The sequence below is a fragment of the Macadamia integrifolia genome, chromosome 4, assembly GCF_013358625.1.
Source record: "Macadamia integrifolia cultivar HAES 741 chromosome 4, SCU_Mint_v3, whole genome shotgun sequence".
Lineage (NCBI taxonomy): Eukaryota > Viridiplantae > Streptophyta > Magnoliopsida > Proteales > Proteaceae > Macadamia > Macadamia integrifolia.
In genome coordinates, this window is record NC_056560.1 from 9,343,327 (window position 1) to 9,370,523 (window position 27,197).

General features: G+C 38.8%; 1 long non-coding RNA gene across 1 annotated transcript; it reads left to right on the top strand.

The window, feature by feature from the left end:
- The first annotated feature begins 2,844 nt into the window (after positions 1–2,844).
- LOC122075821 lies at positions 2,845–26,951 on the top strand. The gene is made up of 2 exons (XR_006139359.1): positions 2,845–3,134; positions 26,450–26,951. It is a non-coding gene; the product is annotated as an uncharacterized LOC122075821 (long non-coding RNA).
- The last annotated feature ends 246 nt before the right edge of the window (positions 26,952–27,197 follow it).

Sequence of the window (27,197 nt, forward strand, 5' to 3'; positions counted from 1 at the left end):
TTATTTAATGCAAGGGTAAAAAAATAAGTTTTTCAAAAAATTGAAAATCATTTAATGCATCATTTTTTATAGTTTATAGGTGAAATGATAGGATTTACCTTGCATTAAATATTGCATCAAATATATTTTGGGAATAAGACAATGAGAAAAAATGCAAAAAGTTACACCTATGTTTAATACAGTTTGCATGTGATATGATTTGCCTTTGCATTAAATATCTTTTGGAATAAAATAAAGGTTTATTTTTTTGGCAAGCAAACCAAATCAAATATTATTGAAAATAAGAAAAGTATGAATTCCTGTTCGAGAGAAGGGTAGGATTTAGAATGAAAACATGGGTTAGAACCCACCATACATGGACAAATGTAGTGGAGAAGCACCCTTAGCTAAGACATGAGCCTGATAGATAAAAAAAAAACAATGTTAACAAACCGAAAATTAAGGTTGCGTTTGGTAGTCATTCAGATCTAAAAACGACATTTTGTGCCAAATATAGAATTTTCAGCTTCTGTGTCAAAATGTCATTGTTCACTTTTTTGCATTTGGAACAAAACCCGTTGTTCCATCATTTTGCCTTTTTAACACTTTTTTTTTTCCTTTTCGTTCCAAAAAAATCGAAAAATACCAAATTGACACCAACGCTTTATTCCCTTTTTATGTTCCTATAAAATGGAAAAACGCCAGAAACGTTTTTCTGCATGATTAGCAAATGCAGCCTAAGAAATAGGATATCATCTATGGTAAGGTGAGTAGCCCAATTAGATGACGTAGAGAAACAATTTAGACAATCAACTAAACTCTTAGGCTGCGTTTGGTAATGTTCTAAAAAAAGGTTTTCGGAGTTTTTTTGTTTTATGGGAACGAAAAAACGGAATAAAGAGCTTGGTGCATTTATGGTGTGTTTTGTTTTGTTTTTTTTTTTTTTTTGTTTTGATAACAAAATGTAAAAAAAAAAAGAATTTACGGAGCGAGAAAAAGTAGTTCCGTTGTTCTAATTTTGTTAAAAAAAAATAATAATAAAAATAAAACGACATTTTGACACAGAAACTAAAATTTTTGCTTTTTACAGCAAATGTCTTTTTTGAAACAAAAATGTTACCAAACACAGCTTTAGAATCTTAAAAAAAAAAAAACGAAGAAGCAAGCTTCCAAAGCTGAAGGCTCTTAGCAAGCAACAATCAATAATGAACGCCTCAACTTCCATGGAGGCAACAAAGAAATTCATACTATCCTGACACTTGGCTGCAACAAAGTTCCTTTTGAAATCTCTAATGATAATACCCTTGCCACCAAACAAACTGTTAGCTCTCCAAGCACCATCAAATATGAATATAAAGAATCCTTAGACCAGAAGAAACAAAGTAGAGAGAGCAATGAGATCATTTTTAAACTTAGCGTGATCCCACACAATGCCCATTTTCCCTTCTTCAACCAAATGATGAAATCCCAGTATTATATGTAACAGAGATGGATTAATATGAAAAAATAAAATAAAATACTGATCTCTATCTTTCCAAATATTTCAACTTAAAGTGATCCATCGAAGGATAACATCACCTGGAATTGGAACTGAGATAAAGAAAAAAAAAACACTCAAGAAACTGGTTGAAGAAAACCAATTATGGGGTTGTCCTGCACAACCCTTGAGTTAAATCTAAAAGGTAAAAGCCATCCAAATAAGATTGAGTAAAGTTGGAAGGATGGGGTCTAATGGAGGGTGAATTGACTCCGTGTCAAAATTAAATAGAAACTATTTATCAAAATTGAACCAAATGTTTATACTAGAATTGATAAACCGTGTAGTAAATGGTTCGATTTTAATTTTAAAAATACAAATCAATTATTAAACAATAAAATTTTGTTTTGAATAATTAAACAGATGGTTTCAAACCGCGAAAAAACCATTAAACCAAAATGCTCCTTACTCTAATGTCCCCTTTCAAAGGTACCTTCTCTCCATTTACCTTAAAGCAAAGCACCTAATTACCTAAAGGTAGACAAAAGGAAGCATTTGTAGAGACCATAACGAAAAGAGCGCTCTTGGGTGTGGTGGGCTATCATTTGCCAAGTCTTTAGTGTTTGTCGTACCACATGGTTGATGCACTAGGCTGGTTGTAGAAACAAGTAACTTGATCGTAAACCACCATTGCACATTCCGAGTACAATATACATCTTTAAAATCGAACCAAACAGTTCAAGGACTATTTATGAACCTATTCCTTCTTCCTTCTAATTTCTTTTAGTCTCTTCGAGTTCTAGACTCACAAAGACTGAAACCTTTAAAAACTGTTAACAAATTGTTTAGGGACCTTTTGGGAACCTATTACCTCAAACTATTAATTAAATCAAGACTATTTAAAATTATGAAACCAAAGCTATTTACGAATCAAAAATTAAAATCGACTTTTATTTTTGGCGGAAGGAAAATTAAAACCGTTTGATAAATACTTTTGGTTTCACAAGCTCCAATCATTAATCGGTTTTGAATACTACCTTCTACATTCTGATATGAAGCCTTTAAATCAAAATCGCACCATTTTTACGCTCTTACATGTTTTGTCAATCATGAAAGACCGACAATCATAGAGTTGAGAGTGATATAACCCAATGCTCAATAGCAGAGTTTCAAGTATTGGTATGGTATAAGTCATATGGGTCATATTATATCGGTATCAGTTGAGAAGATCCTCAATCCCTGTTTAATCCAGATCAATTACTCGTATCATTTTAAGAACAAAACAGTAAAAAAACATTATATTTTTGTAAAAGTAAAGAGCAAACCCACTGATATCCACCGATCCAATCCGATACCGATATCGTACCCTAAAATCTATGCTCAGTAGTCTCTGGAGTCTATACTAGATTCTGTAACGTCGCGAAGGTATGGAGTGAAATTTGTCTTCACCGGGAATTTCTAGAAGTGGGTCCCCCATGACAGTAGGCAACTGAAGTCAGCAGTCAGCAACCCTAACGTCCAACGGTTTTTCCTCTCAAAATTTGTGGAAGTGGGATTCCTCAGAGCGGAGACAGATATTCCTGGTGGTTGGACTTGGAACAGAGAGAGCTTTTCTTTGGTTGGACTGTAAGAGTGGAAGATGGATCATCCCTACCCTTTTGAGGGAAACCTAACTATGGTAAGGTCACTATGAACCAACTTCTTTCTATATGGAGAAAAACCTTTCTCAAACTGTACAGGTCTTTATCTGGATGGATAATGGACAATTATCTTCCTTCTTGCTTGGATTCTATTTTTTAATTTGAATAGAATGATAACCCATATGTTTAATTTCGGTCTGATGCAAGTTTTTTCCAAGTTCTAACGGAAAAATAAGGGTTTCTGTCATGGGTTTTTTTGTTGATATGGTGTTCACCTTAGAGGTTGGGAGTAGAGATTCGGCTGTCAGTTCTTTCCTACATGGTTCTCTTCATTATCGCTTCATTTGTAGGAACCAGAAAGCTTCTATCGTTAGAGATTTTGGTCAAATGTATGGCCTGTTTTATGCTTGATGTAGATACTGGAAATTTGAGACGGATTACCTTGGCTTTATTCTGATTTTCACATAATTTCTTATAGATTTCTTGGTAGTAGTTTGCATGTGTTGTTTGTGGAGGGGTTGCAGGGAAATGGATGTGTTTGTTTTTTCCCCTCTCTGCACAGAGGAGCAAAAGGAAAGTTCCAAGTAAATCTGTGGAAATTGTTCCCTTATAATTTGTTATAGGAAATTGATTATATATACTAGTGTTCAGTTATTTTCTTGCCACAAAATGCCAGGACTAAACTAACAAAGATCAATGGGCGTACCGAGTGCATGAGGCTCCTGCCACTGCGGAATCTAAGGAGGGTCATAATGTATGCAGTCTTACCCCCACTTCGCGGAGAGGCTGTTTCATGATTTGAACCTGTGACCACTTGGTTGTAATGGAGCAACTTAACCATTGCACCGAGATCCGCCCTCTAAACTAACAAAGATCAATTATTAATGAAAATCAGACAAAGGAAAATTGGGGTCCCAGATATACAGATTTCACTTTGCCTTCCTGATATGTTGATGGCACAATGATGATATGGCTTCTTTGTTGATAAAGGACAGAAAAGAACAGAAATAGAGAACTAAACAACATTTCGATGGAATAGGAAAGAGAAAACCATAATCTTGCTCTTCTCTGAACAATGTATAATAATTCTCATGTGGGTCTTGACCAAATCACTCCCTAGGGATCAAATGGGCCTTAATAAATTCATTGTATTCAGTATTAATTTGAGAGCCCTCCCTATAGCTTTATAAACAGGATAGAGTACTTCCTTGCTGCTTCCCCAACCCTTTCAACCACAACCCCCCTCCCCACCCCAAAAAAAAAAAAAAAAAAAAAAAAAAAAAAAGAATTACTACTAGATGACCATAAGGATCCGCCTGGTTGGAAGTGAAGTGCAGGGAAGAGAGATAATATTAAAGAAAAAGTAAAATGTTCAAAGTTTTTTAATCCTTAACAACAGTGATTGTGTAACTAACTCAAAAACTTGCTAAATATAGTAATTTGGTTTTACTTCACTTTCCAATCAATTTTTTTTGGTGCTCATTTTTCAACCAAATTACTTGGAATTTAATAGTTAAACATGATAAGGATCTGGAATTTATTTTGAAAAGTTTCATTACCATATTTGGTAAGATTTAAGTTAGTATGGAATCATTTACAAAGGTCTCTATTTTCTTTTTAAAATTAATTTCTTTTTCCTTCATTTCCCTTTGTCTGTAAGCAGATGGAGCATATTTAATTACCTAACATGAAATGTCCATCCAACATATTTAACTACATAACATGTTCTGAGAAGGCGAGAACATGTGAGAATTTGTTCTCTGCAGTGTCTATCACCATGTAAATATTGTCTGAAGGATATATCTTTTTCTCTGTCACTTAACCCAATATAAATCTGATGCTACTTTAACTTCCCTTAAATGTTTTTCACTTTTGCGAATGCTATATTGCTCTCTTTACAGAACTTCTTGGACATACTCACCCTCTTCAATCATGTACTGGCATTAGGTACTTTAGACATAATACCATTAAACTATGTTATAGCTACAGCAAAGCCTTGTCCAAATACTTGAGTTTGCTAATCAACTCCTATTCCACTTTTCAACTCCACCCCAGGCCATATCTTATCTTAAATCATAGGTCCTAATTTGCTTACTCACTAACTCAACTATTTCCCTCTCGAGTCAACTCAATGGTCTCAACTCTACAAAGCCTTACTCCAAATACTCTAGGTTTTATATGCAAATCCTTTTCGGCTATTCAATTTTCTGCAAGTTGAAGGCCATTTCTCCATAAGATCAGAAGTCTTCATGTATTTCCTCGCTAACTTGAACTATTCCATATTTTGGCCTTCCTTTCGTTAATTTAGGGCTTTCGACTTGCCCCATAGCACTCCTAATTTAATATGAAGCTATCATTAGTCTCTGTTGCACATTGTTGAACCTATTACTCCTCTTCCCCTGATCTTATCTCCTATTGATTCTATCCTATGTGATTGCAAAAGCTTCTGTTTTTTACTTTATCCTTTTTGGTGATGTAACCACTGTACAATAAAAGAGGATTTCCTTTGTGGAACCACCAAATTAGCTTAGTGGCTGCTAACCTGCTATAAACAGCTCACTATCTGTATTTGATAGGTTGATTTTGATTTCTCCTAAATTTTTATTTTGTAATGGGAAAATTTGTAACTTCAGGAGATTTAGTTGTGCTGGAACATCCCAAACTTTGAACATTTCTGTTTCTTCAGAAAGTCCTCCAATTCATCAAGGGAGATTTTGCGTTATTGCAGGGGCCTTTTTTCCCTTGAGTTGTGAGTCATTGTGTGGTTAATTTCTATCATCTTTCCAGTCTCACAGTCTTATTTGGTGCAGGGCAGAAACTAATATGATTTTGCTGTTGTTTGGAAGCTTATTCACATACCTTTCCATAAAACGAAGATCTTGAAATTCAAAGCTGTATTAGGAAAATTATTGCTGCTTTGCCAACAATATGGTGGGATTTTGGTTTAGGAATTTTTTATTTGATTAGAGTTTGATGTAGAATTCATTTTTTTTTTTCTTTTGGTTTTTATTGGTCAGGCAATTATAGGAGAGGCCAAAATTGTAATTGGATTCATATTAGAAATTTGTCTATCTATCAATTAGAGTCCCAAGGTTTTCTGTAGTCCTAGTAGAATTAGGAATTAAAAGAAAGAGTTCATGCAAACACCCAGAGAAGACCAATTTGAATTCAGAAGTTGGTGGCTGGGACTCTTGAAGATACCTCTTTCCTGGGCTTTGATCAAATTTTTATCTTGTTTTATTGCCTTGTTTGATACGGATCTGAATTCTTTGTTGCTGTTGTAAATCTATGTGAGTTTTTCTAGTTCTTGAATTTGCATCATTGATTTTTTGATATAATTTATGAGTTTTAGCTCTTAATTCCATATTCCCATAAGTCAATCCTATCGGTGCTGAATCTGGTCTTACTCTTCAATCATAAATATTATCTCGTATGATTGTGTGCCAAATTGGCAAAATTATGTTGAAAATTCTTCTTTTTGCTCCCTCTTTCTTTAAATATTGTGTCAATATATAAGTGTTACAGTTGTCACTTTTGTCCCAATCAAGCTGCATAGGTTCTAGTCTGAACAAGCCTGAAGTAGCTTCTAGAAGACTTGTTTTTGATGGGGACATCCGAGTGTACCAGAGGGGCTGCTGCAAAGACCATCCAGTTTCACTGTGGCTGGAAGACAGCTGCAAGGAAGAAGGAAGAGAAGGCTGCCGCTAGTCTCGCCTCTCTCTCTCTTTGTTCTGATCTGTACAGCCAATCGTGTGACCCACCCTGGGCAGCTGGCGCAGATTGGGAGGATGGAGAGTTGGTTTGATTTGGAATATTAGTTAATTACTTTAATTGTATTTCTAAATTAGTAGTCTTTCTTTACTTATCCCCCAAGTCTGGGTTAGATTAGGAAGCTTAGTAATCATTTTTACTGGTCCCCCAAGTCTTTTGGTTAGATTAGGAATCTATTGTTCTCAAGTTAGTTTTTTACTATTGGCCTATAATTACAATATATATATATATATAATTAGGATATATATATTTTGTTTGTACATGTAAGGCCAACGATTTGGGGCATCGAAGATTTAAGACCAAAAAAAAAAAAAAAAAAAAAAAAAAAACCAAGATGCTCTCTCTCCCCTCTTCCCCAACGTGAAGCAGGCTTCCCTTTCCCCTTGGTGAGCTCTTCTTCTTCTCTTCTCCATTACTCTGAATACAAGGTAAGGATTGAACCTCCCTTTTATTTTCCCCTCCCCTTATTAGAGATATTAGTTATGTTTCTCTAAGGGTAGTTTAGTAATTTGTCTTGTTATGTTTTATTTCCTTTTTCCTCCTTAGGGAGGTATGTGTAATATCTTGTAAATATATTAGTGAAGTAATAGATTGGTGTTAGTGAGACTTTACTCATAACACATTATTCCACCATACCACCGAGTCTCTTCTTCTCCCTCTTCTTCCTCATCCCTTATCTCATTGTTCTTCCTTCATCCTCATATTCTAACTTGGTATCAGAGCACAAGATCTTGGTTTGAGAGTCGGATTACAAGTTTCCTCTTCTATTTTCTCTCTTTGGAACCCTAGGTTACAAAAGGTTCCAAGGAAGAGATCATTATGTGAAAAGACTTGAAGAATCTATAGGATGAGCTTGAAGAAAGGTCAAAGCTAACCCAAGAGGAGGTTTTATGTGAAGAACTAGACGTTTGGAGCTGTTTGGAGTTGTTTGGAGCTCACAGCTACAAAAACTAGGCTATTTATGATTATCGCCAGCCCTCCTTTGGGATTCTTTCTTCTCTCTCATCTGGCAGCCTTTGGAGGTGAGGTATACACCCTTTGGATCGCCCAAGGCATCCCTACCAAGCCTCTAAGCACTCGGTCCTAGGGGGACTGAATGGTGAGCTCATAGCTCATTATTGTTCATGTTGAAAGGTACCGCCTCCCCTATTTTTCCTCTTTTTTGCCCCTTTTGTGATGGATTTTGGCCACTTTTCTTTGTGAGATGTATTGGTTGTGACCCTTGAAATATTATGTCCTAATTTATTTGCACTAAAGTGTGCTTTGATCTGGTTTGCTTTCGTATTGTGTGTTGACCTCTTGTTGGGTTTATCTTTGAGTCCCTGTGGAGGCAAAGTTGGGTAGAGTGTGTACTCCCCATATTGTGTGTGAATTTATTTTTACAATATGTCTGAAGATAGTGGCCTTGGAGCCCTCTTTGGTGATGTTTCAGCCAGTGTATCGAGTGGTGCTCCTCCTCCTCCCATGGTTTTTAATAACCCACATACCTAAATCTCTATTGTGAAGTTGGACAACACCAACTATTTGAATTGGGCTCATTCTGTGAAGCTTTCTTTGCGGAGTAGGGGAAAGCTAGGGTATGTTATAGGTACCATTAAGGCTCCTAACCCAGATTTCCCGACATATCCAAAGTGGGAGACTAAAAACTCCATTGTTATGACATGACTGATTTTTTCCATGAAATATGAGATTGGAAGAAGGTTTATGAGAAAAGAAACTGCCAAGGATATTTGGGACAATGTTACTAAAACTTTTGACCGTGTGGGTGACTTGGCTAAAGTTTACCAGCTACTTCAGAAGGTCATTGGCATGAAGCAAGGGAATAGGACAATTTCTGAGTACTATAACACTATCATTAATCTCTGGGAGGAGTATGATCACTACAGGGACCTCCAATTGTCCAATCCTGAAGATGAAGCAAAGGTTTATCGGACACTTGAAAAGGAACGGGTTCTTATTTTGCTTGGTGGGATGAACCTTGAGTATGAGCCAATTCTGATACAAATATTGGGCCGGTCTCTTCTTCCATCCCTTGAAGAAGTGTGTAGCTATTTGTAGAGTGAGGAGACCAGGCGGGTGGCTATGGAACATGCTTTTCCTCTTAAGTGGTTAGCTCTTACTACTAGCTCTCAGAAGGATTGGCGTGGTGGTGGCCGAGGCTAAGGCTTACCTCGTGGAAATGACAGACAGTGTGATCTTTGTGGGAAGTCTGGGTACACCAAAGAGAGATGCTGGGTCTTCATGGTCGACCTTCTGGCATGCGTGGTGGTTCTAGTGATGCTCGTGGTGGATGTAGTGGGGGAGCTAGAGCCCACAGTGTTGAGGCCGAGCATGCTACTGCAGGGTCTGCTTCTATCCCATAGGCAGAGCACAACTCCCTTATTAGGAAGGATATTGCAGTATTCCACAAGGTAATGTCTCAGCTGGGAGGCTCATCATCTTCTTCCCTTATAGTGCCAGATTCCTCAGCTTTCGCCTTGTAGGTTTTCTCATCTGCCCCTTCCACAACTCCATCTTGGGTTATTGATTTTGATGCTACGGATCATATGATTGGTACGTCCCATTATTATGATACGTACTTATTTGTTCTAGTGATGATAAGGTCAGGGTTGCCGATGGCTCCCTTTCCTCCATTTCTGGTAAAGGTAGCATTCCTATTACTTCTTCCATTTCACTTGATTCTGTTCTTCGCGTTCCTGACCTTATTCGTAATCTCTTATTTGTGAGTTATCTGACAAAATTCTTAAACTGTTGTCACCTTTTTTCCTTCTCATTTTCGCTCTCAGGATTTTGTAACGAAGAAGATTATTGACAGTGGGTGTGACGAGAAAGGACTCCACCTGCTTGAACCTCAAATCACCTTTTTTGGCTACAACTCAGTCTTATGTGTGTGGACATACTGATAGTAGTTCTGTGGATTCTGTGATGTTGTGGCACCAACGTTTAGGACATCCTTCTTTTGTTATGAGAAAACAATTGCCTCATTTATTTACTTCTTTTCCTAGTTCCCTTGTCGTTCATTGTGAATCATGTATTTATGCTAAATATTGTTGTTCTTCTTATACTTATCATGGTAATAGATCTGTTGTTCATTTTCACATTGTGCACTCTGATGTTTGGGGGCCTTCTACTACACTTTACTTTTCGTTACTTTGTTTATTTTGTTGGTGATTTGTCCCGTGCTACTTGGAATGTTCTGATGAAGCATAAGAGTGATGTGTATGATGCCTTTAAAATTTTTTATCATATGGAATGTACACAGTTTGACACCAAAATTAGAATTGTTCGTTCTGACAAGGGGAGGGTGGAGTATATAGATGGTGGTCTTCAAGACTTTTTTACTGACGATGGCATTATCCATCAGCTAGCTTGTGTTGACACACCCTAACAAAATGGGGTAGCTGAGAGGAAAAACCGTTATTTGTTAGAGGTCAGTAGGATTCTTCTCTTTGGCATGCATGTTCTTAAAACTTTTTGGTCTGATGCTCTCCTTACTGTTGCTTATTTGATCAACTGTATGCCAACACAACTTCTTAGCTCCAAAACTCCCTTGGACATCTTGTCTCCTCAGCCTTCTTTTTTCTCTCTTCCCCCCAGAGTGTTTGGGTGTATCTGTTATGTCCATTGTAATAAGTCTTCTCGGACTAAACTGGACCCTAAGGCACTTAAATGTATCTTTCTTGGCTACTCCTCCACTACTAAGGGATACAAGTGCTATCATCATTCTTCCAAATGAAGGCTTCTTTCTAAAGATGTCACCTTCCTTGAGTCTGCTCCTTTTTTTGCCTCTCGTTAGCATCCTTTTCAGGGGGAGCAAAATGGAGGTGAACATATGGAGGTGAAAAGGCTACTGATGAGATTCATTTTCTTTCTTTATTGCCTATCTCTCCTTTTATGCTTGACATTGGGAAACATAAAGAGGTCGATATTATTGATGTTGGTGATCATTCAAAAGGTGGTTTAGGATCAGGTAATGAAAAGATGACCATTGTGTATACAAGGAGAAACAAGAAGACCTGCCAAGAGTCCTCTTTGAATCCAGCTCCTGAGATCCACCCTCCTTAGTTAGGTAATATCCTTCTTTCCCATCAGAGTTAGACCTTCCTATTGCTATTAGGAAGGGAAAGAGAGCTTGTACTAATCGCATAGCCCAGTTTGTTTCGTATGACTCTCTCTCCCCTACAGGTGTTGCATTTACTATTGTTCTCTCATTTGCTTCTATTCCCAAGAATGTTTCTGAAGCTATGTCTGAACCTAAGTGGAAGCAAGCCATGACTGAGGAAATGATGGCCTTGAAAAAAAATTGTACTTGGAAATTGGTTGACCTTCAAGGAGAAGAACTCCAGTTGGATGCAGGTGGGTCTACACAATCAAGTACCTATCGGATGGTGCTATTGAGAGGTACAAAGCAAGGCTGGTGGAAAAATGATACAGTCAAGTGTATGTGATTGACTATCAGGACACATTTGCTCCTGTGGCTAAGTATAACACAATAAGGGTCCTTTTGTCTTCGGCAGCGAATAAGGATTGACCATTATATTAATTGGATGCGAAAAATACCTTTGTGAATGGCGACTTGGAAGAGGTAGTGTATATGCAAACTCCTCTTGGCTTCAAGTTCCCTTCAGCTGCAGGAAAGGTGTGCCTTCTCAAGAAGGCTCTGTATGGCCTTAAACAATCTCCAAAGGTCTGGTTTGAAAGGTTCTGACAGGCCATTCTAAAGAATGGTTATTCCTAGAGTCAGGCTGACTATACTTTGTTCACTAAGCATGGTAATGGCACCATTACAACTCTGATTGTCTATGTTGATGACATTGTGGTAACTGGAGATGACAAAGCTGAGATATTCAATCTGAAGAACTACTTAGCCCAACAGTTTGAGATTAAGGATCTAGGGCCCTTAAAAATAATTCCTAGGGATTGAAGTGTCTAGATCCAAGAAGGGCATAAATATATGCCAAAGGAAGTTTATTCTAGACCTATTGAAAGAAACATGAATGTTAGGCTGCAACCCAGCAAGTTCTATTGTGCAGAATCATAAGCTGGGGGAAGATGCTGGCTCTTCTCTTGTTGATGCAGGAAAATATCAAAGGTTGGTTAGGAAGCTTATCTATTTGTCCTTGACTCGTCTAGACACTACTTATGCAGTGGGAGTGGTGAGTCAGTCTATGCATGCTCCCAAGAGTGGGCACTTGGATGCAGTTTACCGCATTCTTTGGTACTTGAAGTCCTCTCCAGGAAAATGACTACTTTTTCCCAAGCATAACCATATGAGGATAGAAGGCTTCACTAATGCAGATTGGGCTGGCTCTGTCTCTGATAGGAGATCTATATCAGGCTATTGCACATTTGTAGGTGGAAACCTAGTTATATAACGGAGTAAGAAATAATCTGTGGTGGCTCGGTCTAGTGCAGAGGCAGAATTTAGAGCCATGGCTTATGGAGTGTGTGAGATTCTCTGGTTGAGAAGTCTGGTCCGAGAGTTGGGATTTGATATTGAGGCACCCATGAGGTTTTATTGTGACACCAAGGCTGCCATAAGTATAGCCCACAACCCTGTCCAACATGACAAGACAAAGCATATAGAGGTGGATAGACACTTCATTAAAGAGAAGATTAACACTGGTTACATATGCACACCTTTTGTGAGGACTGGAGATCAGCTGGCTGATATCTTCACAAAGGGTCTTCTGTATCATCAGTTCAGTTCTTTGCTGTTTAAGCTGGGAATGCATGATATTTATTCTCCAGCTTGAGGGGGAGTGTTAAAAATCTTAGTTATGTTTCTCTAAGGGTAGTTTAGTAATTTGTTTTGTTATGTTTTATTTTCCTTTTCCTCCTTAGGGAGGTATGTGCAATTTCCCTCCTTAGGGAGGTATGTGTAATATCTTGTAAATATGTTAGTGAAGAAATATATTGGTGTTAGTGAGACTTTACTCACAACACATTATTCCACCATACCACCGATTTGCTTCTTCTCCCTCTTCTTTCTCATCCCTCATCTCATTGTTCTTCCCTCATCCTCATATTCTAACTCCCCTCCCCTCTCTTTTCTGGTTTCTTCTCCTTCTCCCTTCATTATTCCCTTTGCTGATTTATCTGTAATGCCTTATTGCTACTGTTTTGGTGATTCTCTGACATCAAACTTCTTGCTATTTTAATTGGTTGATTGGACTGAGGAAAGTACGGCATCTAACCTTTGGAATACTTGACTTAACTTGTTCCCTTCCCCATATTACCCAATTGAGATCTAGTTAACTTGCATGCTTCCCTCAAGATTATTATTCTTAATTGCTGTATTACTTTTTGGTTTTGACTTGCATCTTCATCATTTTATTGGGCTGCCATTCTTGTTCCCAGCCACAGCTTAAGCTCTATTGAACCCCATTATAGTTGACGTGGACAGCCACTGTAAGACCCCCTATTTTCTAGGTAACTCCCTACCACTGTTTTTCTCCCTACCGATTTCAAGTTTTGACTGTTATTTGTCTTATTGAAAGACTTAGTTAGCAAGCAAGCAAGGTGGATCAACTATAGCTTCGAGAAGAGAGTTTAATTTAAATTTTGCGTGTTTTCTTATAGTCAAAGTAGTTAGTTTCAGTTTAGGAAAGTTTGTCTAAAAATTTCATTTTATGGCCAAGGAACTAAAGTTTCCTTTTTCTTGATAGTTTCAATTTTGCGTACTGATCTAATTTTGAGACTTAGGCCTCAACTTTAAAAGGCCCATTGGTTGTAACTCTTTTCACAATTCGATTAATGAAGTTTTCTGAGGTGCTTGCTCAAGCTCTTTGTCTGAGGAAGACTTTTCAACAGCAGGGATAGCTGTGGGTTGAGGCCCAAGGCTGAGAGAGCCAATCCCACCCACATTGATATCTCCTTATCTTCTATTCTTTTTTTTTTCCTTTGCTCCTTTCTTTTTCCTGAGTGATAGGCTTGATTATACTTAGTTGGAGACCTGTTACTCTTCTTGATTACTGCGGCTGTTACAGACTTAAGAAGACCCGTTGGCAGCTTGAGAGGAAATTTATTGGTAGGGATTGAGGCTTTATAAGGTCTGTGATTGGTACTAACAGAAATCACCAGAGTTAGCCCTAATTTTCAAGAACTGCCATATCTTTCAAACCAGTATTCTGATCAAGCCAAAAGTTTGAGGTTCTGTTGAGGGTATTCTAAATGACCTTTGACCAGCAGTGCAACCTTTTCTGGGACAGGCTTTGTGAGTTTTAAGTTTTCACTTATTTGACCTAATTTCAGGTTCAGTTTCAGTTTCAGATTTATTGTCAGGTCTGAAACTAAATATTGTTGGTCGTTTGGAGTTCGTTATTGTTGTTACTGGGGTTGGTTACATCTGTAATCAGCTTTACATTATTTTTCTTCCAATTATGGCAATCTCTCTTGAAATGCTTGGGTTGCCACGTGTGAAACAGTTTCCTTTCTTCCTCTTGAAGTTAGTTCCACCCTTGGTCTTTAAAGTTTCATTAATTGTTTGTGCTTTTCTGACAACCAAATTATCCTTAGATTTAAAAGTTGTGACTTATATGGATTAAATCAGTAAGAGAAAGCAAGTAAAGGAGGAAGAATAGAAGGATGAAGAAGAGGAGAGATAATGAAAAAGGGTTTACAAAAGGAAAGTGTGAAGAGAGATCAATGCCTCCAGTCTATATTCAATGATTGAAAATATTTTAGAGTAATTTACATCCCCCTTCCGTGTTTTCAGAAATTACATCCACCTCCCCCGTCAGATGACACTGTTAATGTGGTGTTAGTTTTGAATTGTAAAAGATGATTTTAGCCTTTTATAATTCAACCACAATCCAAATACCTATTTTACCCCTATGTGTCTTCTCATACCATTTTCCCTCTAATTGAAAAGAGATTAGGGTATGAAATGAAAACCTTAAGGAGGAGTTTAGAGGCCTAAGCTGAGGTGGGGAAGGGGAGAAATGAAAACCTAAGCTGAAGAAGTAAGAATCAAACGAAAAAATGGAAGAAAATGGCGGCTGAGTCTACTACTTTTTCTTACAGAACACGAATTTGACATTTATAACACAAAATTTGAGAAACAGAAAATGAATCCAAAAGAAGATGCTTTTTTTTTTTTTTTTTTTTTATTTTTAGGAATGCATTTAAAAGACCAAAAAAAAAAAAAAAAATCACACACACGCACACACACACAAGGGGGAGGATTACCTAGATCGGAAGCCGACTAAGATCTTCTGGACTTCAACATCATCAATGGTCGGCTGTCACTCTTAGATCATTTGCAGATGCAGAAGTGACCCTTTTCTTTTGTGAAACAGAAGTGACCCACTTTATATATCGACATGGAAACAGCCAGGACTGATCCTGATTTTCTGTCAATCCAAATCGGAAAATTCACGCCAAGATTTCTCTGAATTGTTGGGTTTTCAGATCAAATGGGCAGCTGGCGAGTCGATTGATCCAGGGAGAAATTGGTTTCCCAGTCAATCTGGGGCAAGCATTGTTGCAGAAGTGATTACAGTTCTTGGTTATGAGATTGTAAGTGTTTCCTTTGTATTCCTTCGCTAGCTTCTCCATCAGTTCTCGGACCTCTTTGGGACCTAAATTTGTTCTCCCAATCAGTATCGATTTCCTGAGGGAGGAGTTTAGAGGCCTTGATCACCACTAATTCAAGGGATTGAGGGAAAGATGAAACCTAGAAGAAAATATATGCCATCTGCCAATGATCCCCATAAACTGAGAAGGCTTGACGGTCTTGGCAGCACCAGAGCTTCGTTCGTCATTTGCCGTTGGCCGTTTTGATTTTCAGAATTGGGAAAGATGTTTATTAGGGTAAAGCCGTAAAGGGTGAAAGAGTAAAAATACAAAAATGAGGGTAATATGGGTATTACTGAAATATTGTACAAACTAAACGGTAAAAAGTTAACGGAGTGAGCCTACTTGTAAAATTGAACATACTACAAGGGAGGTGGATGTAATTTCTGATAACACATGGGCGGGGGATGTAATAAGAGCGACATACAGGGGAGGGGGATGCAAATTACTCAATATTTTAACATTATATAGCATACATGCTACTTCCCATCATACCCCCACTATATCCACCCTCTCTCAGGTGGAGGAATAAATGTAGCACATGCCCAGTTTGCATAAATAGGTATGGACTCTTAGAAAATTGATTTCTTTGGTTAACACATCCACTAACTAATTCCCCGTCTTTATGAAGTGCAGATACAAGCAGAGCCAATCGTTTCCTTTATGAAATGAGGATCAACCTTGATGTGCTTTGTATGATCATGCTGCATTAGAATATTTGCTATAATAATATTAACCTTCTTGTCACAATAAGTTTCCTGGAGCCATCAATTTCAAACCCCAATTATTGAACTATTTCTTCAACTGTATGAGTTCGCAAACTTTATGTGCCATGGCTTTAAACTTTGCTTCTGCACTTGATCTAGCAGCAACAGGTTTTTTCTTGCTTCTCCAACTAACTCGGTTCCCGTACAAATGACATAAGCAACACCCCTAGGAGCATGTATAAACTAGCTCAACACCCCTAATAACATAAGCAATATTTAAATGAGTGAGAGATAGTCAAATATACTTCCCCACTAGTCTGCGACACTTCGTCGCATAAATCAAAGAATGTCCTCATTCTTCACCTAGTTGTGATTTTGATCAATGGGTGATTCAGAGGGTTTATAGCCCAACATCACTATCTCTTTTAGAAGATCCAACTCAAACTTCCTCTAACAGATATATATTTTGACCTTGTCACCTTGACACTTCAATTCTCAAGAAATACTTCCAGGTACCAAGGTCTTCAATCTCAAACTGTTGAGCTAAGTAAGTTTTGATCCTCTTTATCTCTCCTTGGTCATTTCCAGTCACTACGATATCATCCAAATGACAATTAGGTCTAGGATTTTACCGTTACCTTGTTAAGCGATGCAGTTAAATCACCTAAATGGGTTTATTTTTAATAAATAAGCTTTGGGTTGTGACAATGATCCCATGTGTTTCCTTTGTAATGGGCCACTTTAATGGGCCTATAATGTGAGTAGAGATTGACATACATGATTACTTAGTTAAGTGTCTTTATTTCTTATTTTAATTATTATTAAGTGTTGGAATGAATAAATGACTTGTTTAGTGGGACACAAGCCAACTTTATTTATAATATGGAGGGGAACAATCTAGAATGGATACAAGACTAACATACCCATATGGACAATTCTACCCTTGTACCCATATTACAACACTCCTTCTGAAGTTTGTGCATAGATATCACATATGCCCAACTTGCAATCTATAGGATGAAACGTCTTACTACTAAGACCTTTCGTAAAAACATCAACCAATTGTTCATTGCTAGGAACAAAAGGCACACAGATGAGACTTGAATCCAGTTTTTACTTAATTATATGAGGATCAATCTCCACATATTTTGTCCTATCATACTGGATTGGTTTGTGAGCTATACTGATAGCAGATTTGTTGCCATTGTAAAGTTGCATAGGGAGTGTAACATGGACAGTCAAATCCATGAGAAGATCCTAAAGCCATAGCTCACAAATACCATGTGCTATACCATGGGATTCCGCTTCAGCAGTAGACCGAGCCACGAGAGCTTGCTTCTTGCTCCTCTAAGTAACAATGTTACCACCAACAAAGGTACCATAACCAGCAGTGGATCTACGATCATTTGGTTAACCTGCCGATCAGCATTTGTGAAGGCCTCAACTCGAAGATGATCATGAGGAGAAAAAAGGAGGCCTTGACTTGGGGAAAATTTCAAATACCGGAGAATGTGCATCACAACTTCCATGTGGTTGGAGTGAGGATCATGCATGTACTGGCTAACTAGGCTAATGACATAAGCAATGTTCGGATTAGTGTGAGAAAGGTAAATCAACCGCCCTACCATTCTCTAATATCCTCCCTTATCAACAAGATTACCATAATTGCCAACCAGGTGAGCATTAGCGTCAATGGGGTGTCCATATGCTTGCATTTGAGCTTACGATTGTCGGAAAGAAGCTCAAGCACATATTTCTATTGAGGCAAATAAATGCCACAAGTGGATCTGGAAACTTTAATGCGAATGAAGTACTGAAGCTGTCCAAGATCCTTAATTTCGAATACTTTGCCAAGATCTTGTTTAAGGCGAGAAAATTCTTTGATGTAATTACCCGTGACTACAATATCATCGACGTAAACAATCAACAGGGCAAACTTTCCTCCTAATTGTTTGATGAACAATGTGTGGGTTAGCAGTGCTTTGAGAATAGCCTGCGGTTACCCTGACTTTATGAAATTGCCCAAATTAAGCACGTGGCGATTGCTTTGACCCACATAGAGCATGCCTCAACTTGCACACTTTTCCTTGAGTTTTGGAGCATGCAAACCCAGGGGGAATGTCTATGTGCACTTCCTCCTCAAGTTCCCCATAAAGGAAGGCGTTCTTCACATCTACTTGTTGGAGATCCCAGCTTAAGTTAACAACATAGGACAATATAACATGGATAGTGTTTATCTTGCCACTGGAGTAAACATCTCTTGGTAGTCGATCTCATAAATATGTGTGAAGCCCTTGGCAACAAGCGTGGCTTTATGGTGATTCATTGTACCATTAGCTCTCTGCTTGACTGTGAAGACCAACTTACAACCAATTATCTTCTTTTGGGATGGAAGACAAACTAGATCTTATGTTTCCTTCCTGAAAGCCATCCATCTCCTCAACCACAATTGCCTGCCATTATGGTTTTGCAATAGCTTCTTGTCAGGTCTAGGGATAGAGGTAGAGGGCAAAGAGGACACAAAACTATAGTAAGACGGAGAAAGTGAGTCAAAAGACACAATTTTAGCAATAGCATGTAAAGTACATGACCTAACACCTTTGAGAACAACAATAGGAAAATTCAAAGTAGAATTAATAATGGGATCAACATTAGAGGAAGGAAGATAATTACTAGGATCTTAGGGAACTAGATTAGGATCAAGAGATGGTGATTGGCGTGGTAGAGTAGGAGCTGTATTGGTCTGGGATTGCTGTCTACAAACATAAGCATGCATCTTTGGTTGTGGCCAAACTGGAGTAGAAGCTTTAGACTCTCCTTGAACAGGTACATCAACATCTATCTCCCCTTGAACAGGAATGTTGGCTAGAATTGTCACGCCCTGTTCACATAGAACCGGACCGGTGACCGGGTTCCCTCCGGGTAACCCAAAACCACCAGGATCATCAGACATAGTAACCACAACATAGCAAGCCACTAGTAATCATGAAATATAATATTTTAGTTCAGCAAAAGTTTTGTCATAAATAGTTACCTGTAATTCCCCATATACTCTTGATACCTAAATTGTTATACATGGTATAATTATATGTGGGCCCGTAAGCATGATATTTACACAATAAATAGCAATTTAACTATAGAGAGCACAAAAGGCAAAATATACTAAAAGAATCCAAAAGAGTAGAGTAAATGGAATCTGTCACTGTTGCCCTGCAACACAACCTTCACATGGGCAGCCGGCACCGTGTTCAAATTCTTCAGGGACCCACTAATCCCCCACTGGGGTTTCGTCAGTGGGACCCGTCATGGGCTCCTCTACAGAATAACCTGCAAAATCATCTAAAAAGGTGTGTACACGAGAGGTGAGCTCACTAGCTCAGTAAATGGAAAGAAAGACACACACAAGCAAATGCAAAGCAAATGATACTAATGCATGAGATTCATTTTAAACCTATTCCACCTAACAAACATACTAGGTTATAGGTAACGTGCTATTCATAACCACAATGCATGTATGCCCTGGGTTCGAGACGCATTCTCCATCCTGCGATACGCCCATAGAGTTGTCAGAGAAGGCCCACTATGAGCACTCGGAAAAGTAAATCATGGCCGACCCACAGCAAAAATATAAATCGTGGCCGAACTACAACATAAAAGTAAATCGTGGCCGAACCACAGCAAAAATTAAAGCCAGTATGATTGGCCCTCTGAATATATCACCAAGGTTTCCAACTGTCCTATTGATCAGCCAAGCGTACTTCTAACCACCACGATGATCCACGACCGACACTTCGTCCTAGTGATAACCCAACATGTAAATCCCTATTGGGAAGGGTCGTAGCACGAGGGAATATAAAATCCTAACCACATGCTTCTATATGAGATAGTACAACTGCGTAGTACTTCTGTGTCCCATTCCACGGTGTATCAATGCATTTGTTTCCAAGCCGATACGGCATCTAATCTAGAAATCCCGCACATGTTTGGCAAATCGGCATCATATTCATCATATGATAAATCCATTCTCAAGATTTCAAGCAAGTAATCATGCATATGGAATTTAAGACAATATGTTCAGTTCTAAATGCATCGTTCATACATCAACATATGCATGGGAATGGAAATCGGAATGTCAATATAGTCTGAATGCATAGGATGCCAAACACACTTTGAAAATTAAGATCAAAGTCCTCTCCCCACTTATTTTCGTAGAAGAATCTGCACTCGCAGTACAGGTAAGATCCAGAGTGAGAAGATAAGTTTCTCGAAACCTAGCACAGATAAAGAATTTAGAAATACGCTCAGATCGGGACTATAAATGACGTAGGACATGGTCATGACGCTTAAAATAGAGTGAAGAAGGTTGTCAGTGAGTTTGAGTTCAATTAGAGCTCATTTGGGCTACAAGTGGGTCATATAGGTGGGTAGGAGAACCCACCTGTGTAATCTGCCTAGACCGGCAGGTCATATTGGTGGGTCTGGTACCCGTTGGTAGAACCAGAGGGGACAGGCGTGACTGGTGGGTCACACCGGTGGGTCAGGCACCCGATGGTCTTACCTGCCGATAGAACTAGAGAGGATAGGCGTGACTGGTAGGTCTCACTGGCGGGTGCCTGACCCACCGGTCTTACCTGCCACCACTGTCGGTAGAACCAGAGGGGACAGGCTTGATTAGTAGGTCTCACCGGTGGGTCAGGCACCCGTCGTCTTACCCTGTCGATTTTCTCGGATTTTGCTGTTTTCCTTCTCTTCTTCATTCCACCCCTTGGAACCCTAATAGGGTGGTTCCAACTTCATTTCCCACACATTCTAAGCCTCATCTATCTTGGGATATCTCTTCCCCAAACTCAAATGTCACTTCAATAATCTCCCAAAATCTTTGTTTCCTTCTTAAATTCTTCAAGGAAGACACACATTGGTTTCGTTATTCCTTAGATTCAACCATACATATAAGGGTTTCATTATATCTTAAGGGTTTATAGTGTTACCTCAAGATGTAGATCTCAAGACACTGGACACTATTCCGGCTACGGAAAGGTAAGATGCGGCTCCGGAATCCAAGGGGGAAGCCTCTTCCCTAGTCTTCCTCTTTCTCCCTCCTCTTTACTCCTCACCAACTTACTGAAATCATAAATGAGAGAGAGAGGGAGAGAGATGTAAAGACTATTTATACCCTAGCCAATAAATATCTTCTAAGGTCCATTTGGTTTTGCCCATTTATGGACCCAAATACATTAAATCGTATTCTTAGGTGATGTAGCTGGCATCATCGGGCATGCAAGACCTCATTACGACGAGGAGGTCGAAATACACGTGATCATCCAAGTTGGGCATGTTGGGGTCCACAATACCTCAACAAGTGGGTCAAATTGGTGGGTCTCATACCTACCAGTGATAACCGCTAGTTGACCAAACAAGCCAACCAAGCCCTACTTTGGAGGAAAACGGAGTCTTAATATGTAACTTACTCTCGCCACGTGTTGTGAACCAAGTTCCTGTCATTCAATCATGATAACGTACCTTCCCTATTCATATATGGCCTTCTGATATGTGTAAGGGCACGGCTTCGGCGTGCGGATCATCTTGGGTACTAGCTCAATCTTATCCAGCCACCCCTCATTTGACGTCACCCTTGCCGTCATATACCACAAGGCAACGGCATCAACCAGTTCCGGTTCGGACCCTGCAAGTTCAAACTAAACCAACTGGTCAATAAACCGGGTCTAAAGAGCAGGGCTCTACAAGAATAGAAGATGAGAGTGTATCAAGTTCAAGAGGTGGCACATATTCTATTTTGGTAGAAGGGTCTCCTAAAGAGGTGTCGCAGGATTGTAGGCTGCAGACTCAGAAAGACAATGACTATAGTGACAAACCAACGCCAAGGAGGGTGATAGCACTGACAACCTTTCTGACTAGCAGAGTAACCCTAAAGAATGCACCGGAAGCCATAGGGATCAAATTTGCCATGGGGATGGTGATCATGAGCATAACAAACACAACTGAAGACCTTTGGAGGAATCAAGAAGTAGTAGAGCCTTGCAGAAGATCTAGAGAGGCTTAGAAGTCAAGAACCTAAGAGGGCATCCTGTTGATCAGAAAGGTAGCTGTAAGAACCTCAGAGCTCCAGTATTAAGGGGGAATATGCATTTTAAGCATAGGAGACCTTACAACTTCCAAAAGGTGTTGATTCTTCCACTTAGCAACACCATTTATAGTTGGAGTATCAATGCTACTTATCTGATGAATGATCCCATGAGCCGCAAGATAAAATTGAAAGGAGCCTTTAAAGTATTCACAGCCATTGTCACTCCGACGTGCCTTAGTGGTTGCATTGAACTGAGTCTGCACCATGCAATGGAAGTGCTGGAAATATTGAAAAACCTCCCCCTTGGTGCACATCATATAAACCAAGTGGTCTTTGAGTGGCAATCGATAAAAGTCACAAACCATTGGAAGCCAGTTATAGATATACAACGAGAGGGACCCAATATATCAGAATGTATTAATGAAAAAAGGTGGCACTTTTATTATCTGAAAGAGTAATTGTACGAATGTTGTGACCTCATGGTAAAGCAGTCGAAACCATGGTTTAAAGTATCGGTACATATCGTACCGTATCGGCCAATATGTATTTGTATCGGTCCTTGCCGATACGATACTACCTGTATGATACATGGAATTTTTTAAATACTTTTGTATCGATATGTATCCTACGATACATACCGATACACATCGATACGTACTGATACTTTATGGAAAATTAAAAATTAAAGTGAAATGTATGTTTCGGTTTGTATCGGTATGATATGGTGCGTATAAGGTATGATACGTACCGATACGGTGCGCTACGGTCATATAATGGCCAAAATATGTCATTTTTCAGAAAAAAAACACGATTTTTTGAGGGGTTTTTGTTCCAAAGTTACTGCCAGCCATTTTTTCTCTCTAACTAAAGTGGAAATCAAGGTTGGAAACGAGGATTTTACATTTATGGGACAACTACAAACCTTGGATTCTTAGTGCGATATTCTCAATTTAGTGTTTATGCATTATACATGTTATATGTGGTTTTTTTTTTTTTTTTTTTTTTTTTTTTTTTTTTTTTTTTTTTTTGCAAAAGTGTGTAAAAAAGTGTTTCCTATCCATTTATATGTGTATCTTTAGCGTACTTAGCGTATCTCCTATACAATACCCTTCGATACGTATCTTAAGTTTGGCCGACCGATACGAAGACTGATACTGATACTTTAATCCTTGGTTGAAACAACCTCTCGACATTCTCGGGGTAAGGCTGCATCGTTCTCGCCCCCCGGACCTTGCACGTGTAGGAGCCACGTGCACCGAGTACGCCCTAACTTATTCAAGTCTGTTTAGCTAAAACACATGCTTCACAAAAAAATTCACTTGAATTACAATGCTTGAAAGAAGAAAAAATCCTAACTAAAGTCCCTATTGGGGGATGTCGCAAATGACGGTGCCACTGTGGTAACTTAGAAACTGAAGATGCCAAAGAAGATGTCTGAAGTGCCTGACCAGAGACCAGAGAAGATCCATCTTCAAGCAGATACAAACCACTGTGCACTCTACCAGAGCCAACAATTGCTCTATCAATAGATCTTGAAAAACATAATGTGAAGGAAAAAAAGTGACTTTGCAATTAAGATAGAAACTGAGACTACTGATGGACAATAAATTTGTGGGAAAATATGGAACATGCAAAACAGAAGAAAGAGCTAAAGAGGGAGAACAACAAACAAAACCCTTTCTACAGATAGTGGAATGAGTCCAATTAGCTAACTGAACTTTGCCATTATCTGAGTAGAGAGTATATTGGGATAAAAGGTGGTAAGAACCTATCATGTGATTTGATGCCCCAGAGTCAATAATCCATGGGGAGGAAGCACTATGTCCACAAAATGGGGTACCTAAACTGGCAAGGTTGGAATTGACAATAGCAACAACTATAGCAGAAGTAGCAAATGTAGGTTGAGACTCCATTTTATTCAGAAGGCACCGAAAGGCAAGCAGCTCATCTAATGAGAGAGTAGATCTGACATCCTTTGGAAGGTCAGAGGCCTCAGTGTGATTAGCCTGACTAGAGTTAGCATGACCTCGACTGTAACTAGAGGCAGCAGGACTATAATGGAGTTTCCAATAATTCTCCTTAGTGTAATGTTCCTTCCCACAGTAGTCACACTTCACTGGTGCTTTAGTAGAGGAGCTCCCAAACTGAGAAGCTTCACTTTGGGCTGAGTACTGGGAACAAGACCTGATCTCTTCGAAGGATCTGAAGTAGTCTATGGTAACATGGTAGTACGTCGCCTGTCCTTGAGCTGAATCATAGAATAGGATTGCTCCAAGGTAGGGAAGGGTTCATGGCTCAGAAGATTTGATATTCAACATTTAGTCCAACCAAGAAGTTGTAAACTCTAATCTTATCTTCCCGCTTTTTAAAGATTGCAACATCAATAGCTGAGGTAGGGTGAAACTCATAAAAATCCAATTGTTGCCAGAGAACGTAGGTCATACTAGTATTGTGACAAAGTCATCTCTTTCCGCTTTAGCTTATGAACCTTCTTGCAAAGTTCAAACGCCTGAGCCTCATTCCCCACTTAGGAATAAGTGACCTAGAAAGCCTTTCATATCTTGGTAGCAGAATCAAGTAGAAGATAGCCTCCAGCAATCCGTGGTTCCATAGAATTGATTAGAAAGGCTATAACCAGGGAATTCTTGCATTCCCATGTATTAGCATCTGTCCCTGCGGTAGTAGGCTTCTCTATAGTCCCAGTAAGATACTCATAATAACCACGGGATTTGATAGATAGATAGCACGAACGTAACCACATCAAATAATTGGTACCGTTAAGCTTGATAGCAGTATAGCACACATTGAAAATGTGGGAAAGTTACTAGAGGGATTTCCATCATCACCACCAGTGGATGTAGTTGAAAACTCTGACATAATGATGACAAATGGCTAGAACAAGCCACAAAAACTGATTCAACTGATGCTGGTAGAAAGATAACCAAATAGCAGGGAAAACCTTGAAAACCCCAAAATTGACAAGGGTAAAAACATTGAAAGTTGACTTTTAGTTATGATATGGTGGCTAACACAAGCCTTAAATCAAGCAGGTAGCGCCGGAAGGAACATCTTCACAGTTGATTGATGCAATAAGCCAAGAACCACCACCCTTGCATAAAAATCAATCAGGGTGAAAACCTAAAAAATTGATTTGGAAAGAAAAGGGATTGTGTCTCTTTGATCATTGGAAAAGGGAGATTTGAGATCCCAGAGAAGAAGAGTCAAGACTAGTGGTGGCTCTCGTTGGTTTTAGAGAGTCACCACCGAGAGGGGGAAGCAAGAGAAGGTGTGTGTGTGTGTGTGAGAGAGAGAGAGAGAGAGAGAGAGAGTGATCCCTTAGGGTTTGGATCTTATTTGTTCTAATACCATGTTGGAATGAATGAATGACTTAAGTCTAGTAGGACACAGACTAGCTTTATTTATAATATGGAGCAGAACAATCTACAATGGATACAAGACCAACATACCCCTATGGACAATTCTTTCCTTGTACCCATATTACAACACTAAGTGTTTTAGTTAGGTGGACTATGATTCTCTGTGTCTAGCCCTGTTTTGAGTCTATTTCCTTTATTATTTCAGTTTCCTAGTCATTTTACATTATCATGTTGGCATATTAATTAAGGATCGGGTTAGGCCTTTCATTTTCTGTGTTTTGAGTCTTTTTGAGTTTCCTATATAAGGTTGTAAGCGTGCCTAGCATTGTACACGAATTTAGTAAATTAAATTGCAGCTTTTGCTTGTTTCTTTATGCTTGAATACCTCTTCCGTCTGATCAAGAAACCCCTTGTGTTTGATCCAATCGAACCACCTTCCGGTGTGAAGCTCGGGTGTTATTTTTACCCTTTTTGTTCTGAAGTTGCTGATATACTATTGGATTTTTTATCCTTCCAGTCCTAACTTCCATTAACATGTAAGTTCTAATGTGGAAATTCCTTACCTTTACTTCTAATAGATCATATGCTACATGTTTTTTGAGATTAAGTAATTTAGCCATTAGATTCCCTCGATATTTTGACCATATGTTCAGGAACCCTTGTGGTGAACTTGATTTGAGTTTGGCCTAATTCTGCCTGTCTGATCATGAGATATTTCTGTTTTTCGCATTCTACCCCTACCCTCCATTATAGCTATTTTTTCAACCTCTTATGTTAAATCGATTATGAGATTTAAGCTACTGATTATGTCATATGCTGTTGAATTGAATGACCAGTACAAAGGGAGCAAACGATCATTCGAGTCAAGCCAACCATTCGGGTTGTCCGGAGCTAGAACATGGGTAACATAACTTTGCAAGTCAGGAGAGAAGAAGTTGTGGTGAGCCAAGCAAGCAAAACGTAAGGCCCAGTCGACCGAAAGGAAATGATACGGTACACTCCCGCTGGGTCTGGAAAGCAATTGAAGCAAAGTGCTGTGACTGTTACCGTCCATACAAAGAGTTTGTCACGCTAAAGCTGTTTTTGTTCTGAAGTTGCTGATATACTATTGGATTTTTTATCCTTCTAGTTCTAATTGCCATTAACATTTAAGTTCTAATTTGGAAATTCCTTACCTTTGGTTCTAGTAGATCATATGCTACAAGTTTTTTTGAGATTAAGCAATTTAGCTATTAGATTGCCTCGATATTTTGACCATATATTCAGGAACCCTTGTGGTGAACTCGATTTCAGTTTGGCCTAATTCTGTCTGATCTTGAGATATTTCTGTTTTTCTCATTCTACTCCTACCCTCTATTATATTTACTTTTTCAACCTTTTATGTTAAATCAATTATGAGATTTAAGCTACTGGTTATGTCATATGCTGTTTACTTGATTGATCACTACAAACCCTAATTTTTGAATTCTGCTTTGCCTTGAAAATTACTGTTTTACCCCCACTTTGGTTACTGTTTGATTTCTGAGATATACTGATTTTCAACTCTGCTTTAGTCACTAGTTTATAACAAATTTCTATGTGGAT